At 40.5% G+C, this 15,507-nt stretch overlaps 1 protein-coding gene across 4 annotated transcripts in view; it reads right to left on the bottom strand.

Moving 5' to 3' along the window:
• The window catches only part of BMAL1 (basic helix-loop-helix ARNT like 1), a 47,902-nt gene extending 38,042 nt beyond the window's left edge, over positions 1–9,860 (bottom strand). For all 4 annotated transcript variants that reach the window (XM_034065711.1, XM_034065712.1, XM_034065713.1 and 1 more), the window contains exon 1: positions 9,795–9,860. The gene's annotated coding sequence lies outside the window, so the exon portion shown is untranslated. The remainder of the gene's footprint in view (positions 1–9,794) is intronic.
• Between the last annotated feature and the right edge of the window lie 5,647 nt (positions 9,861–15,507).

Below are 15,507 nucleotides of genomic sequence, written 5' to 3'. Positions count from 1 at the left end.
CAACAGCACTGAGCAGGGAACCATGTAAAAGTTGGCAGGCACAAACCACCTAAACCAAACACTTAGAACAGCAGGTCCATGCTTCACCTTGCTAAGCACTTCAGCTCTCCACTCACTTGAAGTCTTGCCTATAGTATGAAATTAAATTTAAAATCAACAAGTAGAGCTCACAATTCCCTTTTAAGAGGCCAAAGGAGCCAGCAAAGTAGGGAAACTGTTACTGATAACACATGGGGAAAATCCCAACCAAACATGCTTAGACTAGAACAGAAAAGAAAGCATCACATATTTCAGGGGATCATATGCTAATCATGAGGTACAAATATTTCTGGCATTTTTCCTCATTTCCCCCACCCCCCCCAACATTCACTTCCGATCATGATCTAGTCTCACACACTATTTTGCTCTGACTAATAGAGAAATACATACCCTTTCTGTATAAGTTTTTGCCTCCATCACTCACCATCCTTGGAAGTGTTCAAAAACCATGTAGATGAGGCCCTTAGTGACATGGTTTATTAGTGCTGAACTTGGCAGTCCTGGGGTAAAGGTTAGACGTGATGATCTTTCAGGTCTTTTCCATGACCTTCGTGTTAAATCACTGTATCTTTGTTATCCTGAATAGGGATATAGCTCCTCAAGTTTCTCTCCACCCCCCCCCCCCCCCCCGCCTCCATCAAGTACCAGTGCTTGAACTTCTGTTCTTGAACAACCCAATATTCTTATTTCAAAAATACAGAAATTTTGCCTTTTATTCCTTTTAATTAGAAAGATTACAGACCAAAAGCGAGGTTTGTTTTGCTTTTTAGTATTGCTGTGCAAATCTCTTAGGTATTGCATTTTAGCTGTGCCTTACAGAGTAACAATATGAGAATCCCCAGTAGTATTTTTAACCTTTTAAATTGTTTTGAAGAAAGGTTGCAAGAGTCTTTATAGATCTGTGCCCTCTCTCTGCTACATGTCCCTCTGGCCCTGCCTCTCCTTCACAGACTGGTTAAAGTTGTACGTCCTTCAGCTTCCTTCTGCTTAACCACATAGTAGCACAGAGATAAGTACGCAAGTTTTATCTTAATACAGATACCAGAATCATTCATATTTGTTCCCTCATATAATCCTGTATTTGTATCTCTTCTGCAATAGAAGGCAACTTCATCTACCATTTTATGCAACAAACTGATATGCTGTAATTCAGGCCAAAGTTTATTTTAGAAAGATATCCTGGATGAAATGATCTGTTACAAGAAATTACCCGCCTATCTTTTCTGTTCCAGAGCTTAGTTCCTCTTGTTCAAAACTTCCAACTTTTCTAGTCTGAATTTGAGTTGGCTACCTATCAGATCCTAAATCTCATTTCATTTTCTCCTACCAGGTAACCTTATCAGGTCATTAACCGAAAGATGAATCCAGTGAATTGCTTTTTCTTCCTTTAAGTTCAGCTGTGTCTCTTGCATCTCACACTGTAAGGTTATGTTTGCAAAACACAGTTCATTCCTTAAACTCTTTTCAGTTTTCTACCAACACTTTATGAAGTCTGGGAAAGTATTAGAGTTGTGACATAATTAACACATGGATCAAACTGCCTTTGAATCCAGCTTGATAACCTTGTTTCCCAAGCCAAACATTCATCTATCCACATCTCTGTAACACTGCACTGGGAACTGCCAGTCAATAAAGGCCTCCCACCCTCAGTCACTTCAAACCTTCATCTTGTGTGATACACAACTGTTTGGCAACTACTTGGAAGTGGTACATACATTTCTTAAGAAAGCTGTTAGCAAGCCACATAGACTGTTGGAGTGATAACAGGCCAACCTGCACTACTTGGCTCTCTCACCAGCAAGAGTCTCCTCTGTCACCATGTAACAGGTACAGATCCTCACTCACTTAACAGCAGGGACAAAGCCAAGTGGAAATTGCCAGAAACAACACTAGTGACTAATCCTAGATCACAAACAGTAACTGTATGAATCAGTTAGCTAGTTTATTCAATATGGGGCTATGTGGATTTTTACACTGCAGCATAGACCTCTCTTTGGGAGAGTTGTGTCACAATTCTTTTTTTGCTTTTTAAGATGAGAAATTGTAAATCTAAACATTAACCCTTTATAACTGAAGAATTACTGCAGGAGTTGTTAACCTCCTAGCTTCACCTTTCAGCAGTGCACTCCCATACAACCCTAGCACTCACCTAACCCCACAGTGAACTGTTCAGAGATCCAAAATAGATTAAAACTAATCCTACAAAAAAAATTTTTTTTTTTAAAGCTACAAATCTGCGTAAATGACAGCAAGGTGATTCAGGGAGTTAAACAAGTACCAGCATTGTACACACGAGGAGAGGTGATGAGCTTAGCAGTAACTGTATAGGTAACTTGCCTAAGCAAACACACACCTGAACATGAGAACACACAGGTTAACTTCTACAGGGAAACTACAGCAAAAATAAGCCTACAAAGCCTCCAGTGTAACAGAAGTATTCAAGAAATTGTCTTTCAAGTGGTATTTATGTTGTGAGCTGCTGCTTTGAATAAATTTACTCCTTTTATAAAAGGCTTTTTTATGAAGACCTAAGTTAAATCAATCTCCAATACACAGAAGCATAGTCAAGACAGAACTTGTATGAAAGCTATTCAATGTCCAGGTAAGCCAGGTTTAAGACAACATCGTTATATATTAGAATGGCACATAAATGACTGATATTTACAAACTGAAAAGTAGGAATGTGAAAACTAGGAAGATAAGCATAACACAGTACAGGAAGCCATAAGGAATTGACTGCCGCTTTTAAGAGTGGAAGACAATGATTAGTACACATGTGGAAATGATTCTGATGAGTATACTTTTGGAAGGATGCATGGAAAATACAGAACTACACCATAAAGAATGACTGAAGAGAAACTTATGTACTGTTGCCAAACAAAGACTCAGCCAAACTACATCATAGGGAGGAGTTAAAGAGGATATGCAGTGTTGTATTTGAACATGGAAAATTATGGCACTTCACTACAACATGCAATTAGTTTTGCTAGAAGGGGCAATTAAAGTTAACTGTATTTATTCCTAATGCTTTTTCTTTAAGTAGAAACCTGCTAGTCCATCAAGATCCCTGCAGGAAGGCCAGGAAAGTTCCTTTTTCTGCTTCCCAAAAGTCTCCAAAATCCACTCAGCAGCCACTCCTACAGACAAACCTGAGAACTCGCACCAATCGCATCCTCTGACCTGGTTGCCAACATAGCATCATTCCAAAACATCACCATTGCCACACACACTAAAAGCAAACACACACACACTAAAAGCAAACAAAGCATTCACAGAACTGAGACAAAAGGATAACAGAAAGCCACACACAAGCAACTACAAGTTGTGTAAGTAAAGTCAAAGACCAGCTAAGAGACAGTGCTTTTTTGTCACCAAAAAAAAAAAAAGCAGAAAAAGGGGGGGAAAAAAAGGCTTAATTGACAAAACCCAGAAACCAGCACTTTTCCAGGTTTGTCAAGGAACACCATCATTCCCATATGTTTAAGGGCTACAGGGAACTACAAGGCACAGAAATATCCTAAAAATGTAAAACAAATTTACTGATTGACAAAATATTTGTTTTGAAAAATAAGAAGTACACATCTGAAAGCCATGCCAAAGGAAGTAGATTACACAAGTTTTACAGCACATCATGAATGAATCCATGGAGGCTTACCTACTTGTCTGAGCAAATCCTGTTATAAAAGGCATATTAATTTTGCCTAAAAAAGAGCTCCCTTAGACTATGTATTCAAAGGTACTTCAAAAGTCTTATAAGGTTGAATGGCCAGCTCACCTAGAGACAAAAGGCTGTCAATATGCTACAATACTATCAAGGCCTCTAATGAGGTATCAGTAGGCACTTTTTCCTGGATTTTTTTATTACATGGAGGATTTTTTTTCCCATCCTGCTTCTTTCTGAGATGTGCAACTACTTGGTCCTGACTAGCATTCATCTGCTCTAGGGAAATAAAAAGTCAGTAATCAATGTAAAGTAGAAGGTACAAATTCTCCTCTTATCTGCTAACTTAAACCTTTTCTTACTTTCCATTTATATTGCAAATTAAGATCAAGAATTTTACTAAATTTTTTTTTAGAAAAAGCCCACATCACTGTGATACAGAAAAAAGATTTTCATGTCACAGAACAAAAGAACAGCTGTCCTATGGCTCTTAGATAAGAATATCAAGAACAAACTAAGGTGCTAATATTGCTCTAAAGGGAAGCCAAAGTAGGTTTTAGGGAGTTCTGCTTCCAGAAAACAGAACATGCAGACAAACTGACAGCAAGATGAGGTCTATGCAAGCCAGGAAATCATTCTTAAACAGTAATTCAAGATTTTATATATATATATATATATATATATATATATATGTTTTTTTTAAACAGACAGCTTTACTTCCCCAACGGGGACAATTAGTGGACTCAGGTCCAAATGGTGTATTGTCTTGGTGGAAAAGATCTTCCTTCCAGTCTCCTTCTTATACTCCATTTCCTCCAGATTTCCTGGCAAGCCAAACTAGAGACACTGCTGGGTCTCTGCCATTTTTCAATAAATTATCAGTTTGACAACAACTTGGACATGTAAGCATCCAGCTCCGGTACAGTCAGGTGATGGTGGTAAATGAGCTTCTGAGAGATCTGCATATCTGAAACACTTTTATATTTGTTCAGCTGGAAACCCAGAAACACATGGACCAGTAAGGAGAAAGGGAACAGAGATGCAGCTGAGTTACTCTTTCTTGTCACCAGAAAGATTTTTTTTCTCCTTTTTAGTGGCACAAAAACCAGTTAAAAGCTCTAGTACAGTTACACAGTTCTAGAGAAGTTAGAACTGTACCAGAAAAGCTCTAGAGAAGAAAAGTTCTAGAGAAGAAAGGAAAATGTTGGGTTTTTTTCTGACTTCTGGGTGTTAGTATCAAAACCAGATTTTTAATCATTTTCTTATGCAAATTTATGAAAGAAATGACCAAATACAGCTTAATCCAAAGATACTCTGTCATAACTCCTTTCCTTGCTGGCACTCACAAATATAATGAATACATGAAACATGGATAAAGCTTTATTACTTTTCACACTCTAGTTCAAAGTCCTAAATTTCATAATGTTCCAAGAAAAATCCATAGATAACAATGATAAATTCATTCATAACTCAAAACAAAAAAAACCTAAACCCCCAAAACAAAGAAACAAACAAACAAACAAACAAAAAAAACACAAAAATTCTATTAGTTTTATTTTCTCATTCTTTTTTTTTTTTCCTTAGGAAATAACTTTCCGTTCTCACTTCACTCCATTACTGGTCTGCAGTACAGCATTATTTAGCAATTTCTACCAAAGTCTACACAAGGTGCCTCTAAATTGCCTTGTACCTGTGTAAAAAGGAGCCTAACATTTGCAAGGAAAATACTGCCAAAATAAACAGGAAAACTATAACCCTGTTCCTCACTGCTTACTTTCACATGAATGGGTTTCTTTAAAGTTAGTAGTGAACACCCAACATCTTAGACCACAAGAAATACCGCTTGTTATTTAACCATTCTAAAATCCTGCCAACAATATTTCTTGCTCTATAAGTAGCCTACTGGCACCATTCCCACAGAAGACCAACCTACTAAACTACAGCGTGGCTTCAGCTCAGGGTCACAAGTTGTTCTGACACCAGCAGCTGACCTAGAAGTGTGTCTGACATCAGAGACATTGAATAACAGCTTCCCAAATGGCAAGAGACTGAAAAGGTTACGAATCCTGTGAGCACTGGCCAAGAAATAGCTTTTTGTAGCTGCAAAGGAGAAAACATTACCGGAACATAGAGAAGAGGGATGAACCCTTGCAGACAAGAAAGGGGCAGGGAACACAAATAGTCCTACACTGTACACATGATGATGCCATTATCAGGCAGTTCTTGAATTAAACTATACAACTATTACAGGAATTTAGGAACAGATAAAACAAACTTGGAATAATATCATATGAAAGAGAAACTATCAATTCGATCTTCTCTGGGACAAAGACTGAAATGTCACACTTTTTTTCTAGTTAATGAATATTCCAGACTAACAAAGCCTGAAGATGCTGTTTTGATCTGCATTCTTCTGCTGAATGGATTAAAAAAGAAATTGCATTTCTCAACATCTGGTGAAAGATCATGTTTCCAAGGAGATGAAGTCTGGGCCTTGGATAAGTAGCCTTTCTGCATTATTCCAACAAATTGAGATAAAACAAGGCAGGTGCAATATGCTGTTCATGCCAGTGAGCTATTCACCTTGATGTCCACCTCAATGAATGTAAAGGTCAATTAGACACACACCACAGGTCATCTGACAATATTCAAAGTTATTAAAACCAGATAAAAATAATCTGATAATTACAACTGGGATCTCTTCCTATCACAATAGAAAAAAAAATATTGCAAACAAAACTTACATGGGCGTTATCAATATCTCAACACACTAACTTTTAAAAAGAAAAACACTCTCATCCTGAAAGTGCATCATTTTCTGTTCTGTTTCAAGTGTCTTGACTGTCCCCTACATAGCACCACAGGAGTATGCAAAAACTGTCAGTCTGTATTTGATCTAACTAAGCTTGGAACATATTTACTACTACAATGCAAGACTATCACACAAATATATATATATACACATGTGTATATGTTTATATACACACAAACACATACAGCAGGCAGACTATACCTCTGCTTTACTTTAGCCCATCAACAGCCCATTACCTAAAATCTATCTATAGCAACTCTTAACAAAACTGAAAAACTCAGACTGAAAGCTCTTGTACTGCTTTTGAAAATGCCATAGAATGCCTTATTTGCATCTTCAAGCACCACCAAAACATAGACCATAATTTCTCTAGGCTGATCAAACAGAGCCTTCACCAACTAAGTGTAAAAGTTAATGCTGCGCTCCAGTCAGTATCAACTCAGTTACTACATTTATCAAAACCAATTGTTTTATTCTGAAGTCTTCCAAGTACAACGACACCCAAAAATTAAAGTTTCAAATCATGTTTAATGTATTAAAGGAAACAGTGAAACTTTTAGTATTCTTTGAGTTCTGTAAACTTACTGAGAACAAGGAAGCTACGCAAGCTTAGAAATATTTATTTTGGACTTTTCTTTGCAGTCATTTGCATATTATATGCCTTTAGACATCTTTTACTGAAGACAGCTAACTTCAGAGAACTGCCTATTAATTGGGGATGTAGGTACCTGCTTTTTATACTATCCTGCCCTCTTTCAAGAGCAGAATATGGAGAAAACTGAAGACAAAGGTTTAAAAAAGAAAGTCACAAGGGGATGCATCAAAATCCCTCCATTCTTCTCAACAACAATGTATTTCCTCAGGTTTCCTTGTACCTCCTGTCAAAGTGTAACCACACAACCAATTGGCTCTGTGCTTAAAACAGCTTTAAATATTGAATTTGAGCATAAAAACAGAACTTCTGTATTCATCTAAGGTAACTGACCTATATGTTTCTTGGTGTTTCCAGCCTCCTTGTTATGAATTCATTTTGAAAAAGGGTCTTACTCATATGCAGCACCTGGGCTGCAGCTATCACATCAGGTCTCAGCTTCACCATCATAGTTTTGCATACTGTTAAGGAATTGTTTGCAACTTTAAGCTCTGCCAAATAAATCCAATAAATGTTCACTTCTTCCTACTACTGGTTTCCCAAAAGCATTCTTGAGAGCAGGTATCTGAAGGAAAAAATTCTCTAATAGACTCCCCATACAAACATCACCTTCCTAATATATCCTTAGCAATGGCCCCTAACTTCAGCTCTGGTTTTCTAGAATCCCAACTACAGCCAAGTTAGTTTACTGACACCCCTGTGTCCCCCTGAAACGGCCTTGCAGGGAATAACAAAACAAAGCAGCTATCCTTAGGATCTCTGTGGTATTTCTTTCTGCTTTAGGCAGTCTCTCAACACACTACTCAACACATTACTTTTACGGGTCTGGAGTCTACATGGCACCATACATCACAGCTGTTGTGCAGACAGATGATGTAAACAAGGAGTGTGGGAGATAATATAGGATAAAATCAGCATATTAATCTATAACCACTATATTTTATTGGGTTATTTTACACACTCCATTTCTACAAGTAGGCATAAAGACCCCATAAATGGTCATGAGAAACACAAAACCACAAAACCGAGTAGTAAAGACTTTCTCCTTACCAGGCAACTGTGCTTTAGGATATTCAGATGAAGGGTCTATAGCTTCTGACTCTAAATAGCTATTTACATTTGCATGTTCCTACAGCATACAAAACATACATTGTTTTGAGGGCAGAGTTTAACCTCAGCATTCCACAAGATCATGTACAGAGACTGTTGGACAGTATTAACAGTTACTTAAAACAATCAGACTTTCTCTTTATCCCTACAAACTTAGCAGCAGCTTGTATATTTATTATTGTTTGGTCTCATTTAAAAAACCTTTTTGATAAAAGAAAATATACAGTAAACAGGCAGGACAGGTACTTTAATATTAACATATTAAGAAAAATGAAAATTTAGTTTCATTTTGAATGTCTGAGGACCAGCATTTTGGGAAAAAAAAAAAAAAACAAAACCCCAAACAATCTACATGAAGATTGAATTTTGTAAAGAGATTACATTCAAAATTGTTTAGAAAGATAATCGCTTTCTGCAGTTGACCCTTTCTATCTCAGAAACTGGGAAAATACTTAAAGATTGCTGTAAGCATATTTGCTTCAGAAGCAAGAAAACACGCCCACTTGTTTCCTCACCGTTATTTTCAAGTACTAAAATCTTTCCAACGCTGTTATAATTGAGGCACTGGAGTAACAGAAACCTCAACAATTAAAGATGCAAACCGATTCCCCTGCCTCCCCAGGCGCAAAATGCTGATCTTGGGAAGCCACCTTACCGTTCCCTGGGGTACAGTCGCTGTTGAGTAGAGCTGTTCATCGTCCTTTTGACAGCAGCAGAGATGCACATGCAGCTGTCAGAGGCAGCCCGCGAAGGAGCGGCACCACGGAGGGCTGCCTCAGGACGTCCAGCTGCACCACAAAGCCATCAGGAGGCAACCGAGCCGCGCTGTCAGGCTACAAAGAACCCGCAGCTGTGGGACTGGCGAGCTGACTCCAGCAACTACAGGTACACAGGCCACCGGGCAACAGTCTCAAAACCCACAGCCATCTCCTTCTGCTACCATCATTGAGGGGTTTAACACACACGCTCCTCGAGCCTCACGTAGAGCGGACAGTATATACTGACAGATCCACGGGATCAACTGCGAGACAGGTCCAAGGGACCTGCTCCTGGTACAGGAAAAGGGGCACCAACACCTATGCTCGGGGACTTATCCCAGCCTTCACAAACCCGGCACGAGGAACACGACTGGCACCGACCTCCGGACACCCGGGTCCGTCGCCGTGCCCCCACCGAGCCGAGGACGCACCGACGGCAGCGCCCCCACCCCCAGCTCTGCCCTGGGGGTCCGGCGGAGCCGCCGCGCCGGCAGCGGGCCCGGGACCGGCTGCGAACGGCCGCGACTCGCGTCCGCCCCGTCACCTCCGGGTCCTGTCATACCGCCGAGACAGCCCACTGGGGCAGCAGGAGCCCCCAGCCCCTCCCGGGGCACGCAGCTCCCCGCGGCCTGCCGGAGGGCGGCGGCCACTCACCGGCCTCCCCCCGCTCCAGGGGACCGCGGTCTCCTCAGCCGGCGCCGTGGTCGGCCCTCACCCCCCACGCCCCCCTCCCCGTTCGCCCCCCGCCAGCTCTGCGCTCACCGTGAGCTCCGCGCGTCCCCTCTCCGCGCGGCGCCGCGGGGGCCGGGGTCGCGGTGCCTGGGCAGCGCGCGGCACGCGCGGAGCGGCGCCCGGCGCAGGCAGCCCCCGTCCCTGACCTACTTTCCGCCTGGCTTGCCACCCAGCGGCGCACCACTAACCTACTTTCCAGCCAATGGCACCCTCCTCCGGACCCACACCGGACGCGCCCGGCCGCCAACCGGCGAGCGGCTCCCCGGCGGCCTTGACCAATAGCCAGCCGGCAAGCGGGCAACGCCCGCCCTCCTGCTAATCCCCGGGCACCCTTAGAGCCAGAGCTAATCAGAAAGGCCGCTGGGTAGTGTTGATCCCGCCTCCCGGCTGAGGGCGGAGCTGATTGGGTGGAGGGCGGGGCGCGTGCGCGGTGGGGGGGTGCCATTAGTGTTAGGCCGGGACCCGGATGTGGTGGTGTTTTCGCTGTGGAGTTCTTCGGAGGCCAGTGTGTTGTCAGTAGCACTCTCTGGCTCCCGTTTCTGCCTCTGTGCCTCCGATTCAGGCGTGTGGCACCGGCTTGGACCGTGGCGTCACTGTGTGAGGTGTTCAGATCAGCACAGCAGCTGTGTAGGCTGTAATTGGCTGCATGTGTCCGGGCCTCGCCTTACCCCTCAGTGTCAGACAGGGGGCCGCAGCCCGCTGAGCCTTCCTGGTCACCTCAGGGGGCGCTGGGACTGCTTCACACCTGACGGGACGACCTGTAGCCTGGTCTTCCACTGTTGGCATGGGCTCTCCGTTCTCACTTTGCCCCGCTGCGCAGTCACCATCGTGTTGCGATGGCGGTGCATGTCTTCCAGCCCACCGCTGCCTCATCGGCATCGGCAGCCATGGGATGCACATGGCTCCTGATGTTGACAACCTGCTTTAGCAAATCAAGCCTGTGTCTGCCTCACAGGACACACCGTGTGTGCCTGTACACAACACCACGTCGGTAAGTTGGTGCAGCACTGCACATCCTGTTTTGCAAATCCTCACACTGTGGCTTCGCAGCACCTTTCACAATGTCTCAGAAGCACATGTATGAAGCTGACATTAGATTCACCACCATAAATTTAAATAAATAAACAAATCGGCCTGTAGTGACAGAACAAGGGGGAATGGCTTTAAACTGACAGGGGAGATTGAGATGAGATATTAGGAAGGAGTTCTTCCCTGTGAGGGTGCTAAGGCACTGGCACGGGTTGCCCAGAGAAGCTGTGGCTGCCTCATCCCTGGCAGTGCTCAAGGCCAGGTTGGACGGGGCTTGGAGTAACCTGGTCTAGTGAAAGATGCCTTGTCCGTGGCAGGGAGTTGGAATTAGATGAGTTGTAAGGTCCCTTCCAGCGCAAACCAGTCTGGGATTCTATAAATGCGCCATCGTCTCCCAATGTGATCATATAATGCCAATGGAGTATACAGCAGTAGCTTTATTCACCATGTGCAAAAGGCCAGTGTTGGAATATAGATAGTAAAGCTATCTATGTTGCCATGTTATAGTCTAAATTTAGATAATCCACGCAACAGTGCTGGCGGGAAAAGGGAATGTGTTGCAAGAACATAATCACAGCATAGCTGCTTTCAAATGCAAACATTTGTTAAATGTGATTATATTATTGCTACATAAGCATAAGATTATCATTGCCACATTATAATCATCTTAACATTTCCTGTCCTGTGACATCACACAGGACAGGAAATGTGCATCACAAATGTTTGGTTTACATTCAATAGTATAATATCACCCAAGTAGCTTGTATTGCAGTGTTACCACATCACAGCGTGGTTGTGGTTGTTCCAATCCACTGTGGCAGACCATGAACTCAGCCTGTGACAGCATTAAGGTTTTGTTTCCACCTAGTTGAATTAGGACTAAACATAGGCAACAAGTGGCCCCTGGTGGATGCAAACTTCCTGTTCACATCAGGATATTCCTACTTAAGGAAAAACCCTCCAGCAGAACAAGTTACATGAAATACTGTAGATTACCAAGATGGAAATGTGTACCATGAAGAGCAAGGAGGAAATGCATCCTTTTTTTTTTCTTTTTCCCCAGAAATATTTTTTATCTGGTTTAGTGCACAGAAGTTATGGAGGTGGTGAAGTCTCCTTGACTACTTTTTTCTCACAACTCTTTGTAGTTTTCATCATTGTTTCTACCCATCTGTAGAAATAATCTTCCTTATGGACTCAATCACACACTGTTTTAATGGGGCCAGTGACTGTTGTAGGGAATGATGCCAGGAGTAATGATCTTTAGCTATTTCTGTAGGAAAGCAGCTTAACAGGCCATATGTCATATTTCCCAGTAAAAGATTGTTTTGAATTGTTTTTATACTGTAGTTTCCATTAGTGAAATATTACAGAAAATAACATCTGGTTAATCAAATTCTGATTTTTAACATACAATAATATATCTCAATTCTATTCTGTGAGTTTCTTTAAAATAGGTTTAAGTTCATTGTAGGGAATTTCTCTCTGAAGGTTAGTAAGGCATCTGTTATATTGGCTGTTAGTCTTCAAAGTTTTAAGAGTGCAAAAGAGCTAAGAAATGATAGTTTGAGGTTTAATAAGACCTGAGTTCAGCTATTGTTGCCAGAAAAGATTTAGCATCACCCTTCTATCCGCATTTTAAACACAAAAAGCAAACAGAAGAGGTAGGGCTCGAGCAAAGGTAGAATACTTTCCCTTCAAGGGTAGTAGTTGAAGGAGTACTTGAACCTGAGATCACACCACAAATTGTGGAACCTGCTGGAAAGACCGGCTCTGTTGTGTGCTCTGCTCGGGGCACTGTGCACAGGTGTGTCTGATACAACAGCAAAGGCATTTCCTCATCTAATCAACTCTGACCTGATTAGTTTTCAGATTTTATGCTTCTTTTAAAGCAGGTAGTAACTTAGATCTTAAGCAGGAGTTTAGTTTCCTCCTTAACTTTGTCAATATGTCAGTGGTTACACTATGCTTAAGCACCAAAATTTGGAGGAATTTCTGTCTTTAAACTATAACTTAAAACTGAGGAGAGTGTGCTATTAGTGATTCTACTGAAAACTGTGTTTTATTAATATATTATTAGAACAACTAGCCCATGTTCAAACTGATATTTTCTCTAACTTATTCACATTTGAATGCTACAATAACCACTTCCCTGTTCTTAAGGTTTTGACTTTGTGTCAAGAAGGGTAACAGGTATGACCTTCATTAGATGTAGCCTACCTAATGTATAATAAGGTGATGTGTCAGCAGTTTCACTTTAGAATCTGTGATTTTCCATATATATATATATATATTTATATTATAGCTATCTAGTTACATGCACAAAAAGGAATCTAGTTTCTTAAATGATAACAACTGTTAGGGGTTTTGTTTGTTTGTGTGTTTTTTTTTGGCAAGGGTTGCTTTCAGACAGTCTCTAATATATCTCTGGAACAGTAACAGATGTTCAGAAGTAACCTGCCAAATTAGTCCTTTGATGTTTTAATTGCATTTTCTCTGAAACATGATTCATGACCCCGATCAGAGATACAGAGGGACACAAATCTCTAAGTCTTTGGAGAATGAGTTTTTGTAAAATATTTTTGAGATAGTATTCTACATCTTTACTTTTTAATGTCTTCCAAAATATGTCCAAGATATGCTGTCCATTTTAGCACCCAACTGTGGATTCAGCTACTTTACAGCATTTCAAGCTGCTGCTTCTTGTTTATAGGTTTCCAGACATGCAATATTAACTTGCCTGTCTTACGTTTTTATCCAATGTCTTCCTCCACTTGACTCTTAATACATGAGCTTTGATCTTATCTGCAGCGGGAAAAGTTATAGCTCCTAGAAAATTAGCAAGACTTTATACCTGAATACCTGGATTTCTTGTTCTGTCTATACTTTAATAAACCCAGAGACATACTGACCCATATTTCTCAACATTACACAAAGCTGGTGCCATGGTTCAACCCAGTTACGAGAGCAGAAGAAACTAGAAGCTATGGCTTGGTCTGTTTGCAGATTATGCAAAAAACCTCACAGTGATGGCCTGTTTACTAAAGTCTCACAGCTCATGTGGCTGGCTGAAACACCTCTAAAACTAAAGTTTTGTATTAATAAGCTATTGCTTACTCATTCTTTTCATTGTTCTCCAAATTCTTGAGTTATTACAACCCCTGAGCCCTGAGAGTAGTATAAATTTTCTGCCTTAGTATAAACACTTGTTACTTTAAAGAATGTACCTCCAACCACAATATTTCCAAATTCCTGCATTAAAAATCATAAATATAGCAATAAAAGTTGACTTTTTCACATGCCTGCTTCCTTCTGAGCTCTTTAAAATCTATTCTGCTTCTTCCCAACCTTTGTCATAATTTCAAGGGCTAGAAGCTTCTTTCAAACAAAAAGAGAAGATTCTTATACAATCCATTGATTTCAGCCCTGTGGTCTCTAAGAACACCAATTAATATTCTCAGACTCAATAGGAACTCACAAGAGTTTGAAATCCAATATCTGGCAGCATAACAAAAACAGGAAGAAGAATCTAATGAGGAAATGAGGCTGAAGCCAGGGAGTTAACAAATTCTATGTACTTCTTTGCAGTATTTTTTCAATTGTTATGGAAGGCTCAGGACAAAGAACTTCTGTCTTTATCTGATTCAAACTTCATAGAGGTCAGAGCACTTTGAGAGTTTTTGCTTCGTTAAAAATACATGTAATGGATTTTTCAGGGACTGGAAGTCTGAACTTGAAGCAGAGATGGTAAATTTTGAATATGTCAATTAAATTTTAGTGAATAAAATATTTTAAATTCTAAATCTTGAAGGCTACAATGTTTTCAAATAGCATTTTTCCATTACGGGCTTTCTTCCTATTATTTTTTTTTCTTCATTTTTCTAAAATTTTATGAAAATGTTCACTAAAGTTTTAGTTACCATTTTTTGTTGATAAAAAAAATGTGTAAATTCTTGTAATAATTTTGATACACCACCATATTAATTTCTGTATTTTTTATGCAGAATGCAAAAACCTAAGAGTTGGTTGGTATGAGATTCTTCCCTCCCATCACACACACACACAAAAAAAAATAGTATCTGTAAGCCATTTTGTTAGAAACAAATTAGACCAAAACCACTCCTAAAATTGCTGGGTGCATTTCAAGATTTGTTGCAGGTACTAAGATTCAGGATAGAGTTTTACTGCCTTTTCTTGGTATTGGATATTACAATTTTGTATTGTCCTTTGGCAACTACATCTTTGAATAGGACTAATCTGTTTCTTGCTAGCAAGGAAAGCTATAGCCTTTATAGCCCTTTATTTTCTTTTTTCCTTACCTGTCTTGCATCCTTCTAAGAGTGGTAGTAGCTTCACTTGAACAGTGCTATGAGAAAGATAATCTTTCTCTTAGTACACTGAAAAAAAGATCTTTTAGTCATTAGTTGCTTCATTTCCAAAGGGTCACAACACTCCACTGTGGTAGGGTGAAGCTTAATTTATTACTGGAATAAAGCTTCATTTCATGGTAGCAAGATCTATCAATTATGCAAGATAAATTTCACAGAATAGCCAGAGCAAGGCAGTGCATATGCAGCTTTGACTTGAAATGAGGGTAAGAATCAGTGAGGAAAAAAGGGAACAAGAAGACTTTTCCTTTTGGTAATGAAATGAACAGAGAAAACTTTTCAACCAGCCTTCATCTACTTTAAGGGGTAAATAAGAAGCAAAATCA

Source organism: Melopsittacus undulatus, chromosome 8, assembly GCF_012275295.1.
Source record: "Melopsittacus undulatus isolate bMelUnd1 chromosome 8, bMelUnd1.mat.Z, whole genome shotgun sequence".
In the NCBI taxonomy this organism is placed as follows: Eukaryota; Metazoa; Chordata; class Aves; order Psittaciformes; family Psittaculidae; genus Melopsittacus; species Melopsittacus undulatus.
Note: the sequence above shows the minus strand (reverse complement) of the source record. Positions and strands in the feature narration are given on the sequence as shown.